Here is a 2,029-nt window from a genome sequence, read left to right on the forward strand (position 1 = left end):
AGAGTAAAGACTTTCTTGTTATAAGGATAAAAGGAAGTTTTACAAAGATTGTTAATTTCCTAAACTATAAAGAAAAAGGAAATTAACAATTCCTAGTTTAATTAGAATTGGAAATTTGTCAATTGTGTGGCTAAGTCCAATTAGTATAAATAGGGGAGGCTGGGTCTTGAAAAAGATCAGCACTTCATAGATTGAGAGATCCTTGCATTGAATCTTAAGTTTAAGAAAAGAATAGCTTGAAGATTCAAAGAAGGCTAAAGAACTTAATAGTATTAGAAAATAGAGTTAAAGGAGAAACCTTGTAAGAACTTATTTTCTAATAAAAGAGAGAGTTATTTGAATTCTTGTTCGATATTCTTTGTTAAAGATCCAAACCGTTTAGCTCTTACGTTTTCAATTGGTATCAGAGCTTACACTTGTAAGGATTTAATACGGGTGAGATCCTGTGGAAAGGATGGAGAGCTACGGTGATCTTCTTAACACCAACAAGGTCATTCTGGACGATGGAAACTATGGCTTTTGGAAATCAAGGATGAAGTCCATAATCGGTGGGATAGATCGACTTGCCTGGAAGGCTGTTCTTGAAAAGTGGGAAGAACCAACCATCAAAGATGAAAAGGGGTCAAGGAGAGCTAAGCCAGAGGAGGATTGGACTGAAGACGAGATGAAAAAATCGAAATACAACTCTCGGGCTCTCACAGCTATTCACTGCAGCGTAGGAAGAAAGCAATTTGAATTGATTCAAGGATGTGAGACAGCGAAAGAAGCATGGGACATTCTTCAAATTCAATATGAGGGCACGACAAAGGTTCAGAGTTCCAGAAAAGACATGTTGGCATCTCGATTCGAGAATTTAAAAATGGAAGAGCATGAATCAATTTCTGATTTCAGTTCTAAAATCAGCACCTTGGCTCAGGAAGCAGTAACCTTGGGAAAGAAATATAAAAATCAGAAATTGGTTAAAAAATTCCTTCGATGCTTACCTACAAAGTTCATGGCCTACAAGACTGCACTATGTGTGTCAAATAACATTGAAGATTTAAGCTTTGCAGAATTAGTAGGAATGCTACAAGCTCATGAGATGGAGTTGGGAGGAGTCAAGAGCACTAAAAGTGTTGCCTTAGCAGTTTGTGAGACCAAGGATAAGATAGAAGATGATGATCCAGTTAGCTTGTTGGTTCGCAGATTTGATCGTGTGCTCAAGAGAGTAGAACAAGGTCAAGGACAGAAAAAGTTCACACCATATAAAAAGACTGGGGAAGAGAGCAAATTCACAAAGAAAGCAGAGATGCAGTGTCACGAATGCAAGGGTTATGGACACTTTATTCGGGAATGTCCTACGGTCAAAAGAAGAGAAAACAAATGTTCTGTATGCAAAGGTTTAGGACACACTCAGGAAGAATGTGTGAGTCGTAAGGAGAAGTCTTTGTTAAGCATGGATGAAGACACTGAGGAAGATAGTGACGAAGAAATTCTGAATTTTGTGGCTTATCTGGGCATTACAGAGTTTGTAGATGGGGAAGAAATCTCAGATTCTGAAGAAGAAAACGAAGAAGGAATGATAGAAAGTTACAATGAGGTTCGAAGTATTCTCATTAGCCTTGGAAAGGAGAATCAAGAATTAGTTAAGGAGAAGGAACGTCTTACTAATCTAGTTAAAACCCTCCAGGATGAGTTAGAGTCTGAGAAAAAGCTTAGCCAAGAGAGTGTATTATTGGTCAAAGAAAAACTTAATCTTGCTAACCGATGTGAAGAACTAAGAAGCAACTTGGATGCAGAAAAAGAAAAATCCGCAAAACTGCAAACTGAACTTGAAATTCAACATAAGAAGATTCACATGTTTGCTGGGACGAAGCAATTAGATGAAATTCTTAGCTATGGAAGGACAGAGAAGACTCATAGAGGCTTAGGATATGATGGTCGAACTTCTGGTATTATAAGGGAAACCAAATTTGTGTCAGGAGGACTGAACACTCCACCAGCGGATACAGGAAAAGTTCAACAAGTTAGGTCTAGTGGTTGTTATTAT

The sequence above is a fragment of the Camelina sativa genome, chromosome 2, assembly GCF_000633955.1.
Source record: "Camelina sativa cultivar DH55 chromosome 2, Cs, whole genome shotgun sequence".
Lineage (NCBI taxonomy): Eukaryota > Viridiplantae > Streptophyta > Magnoliopsida > Brassicales > Brassicaceae > Camelina > Camelina sativa.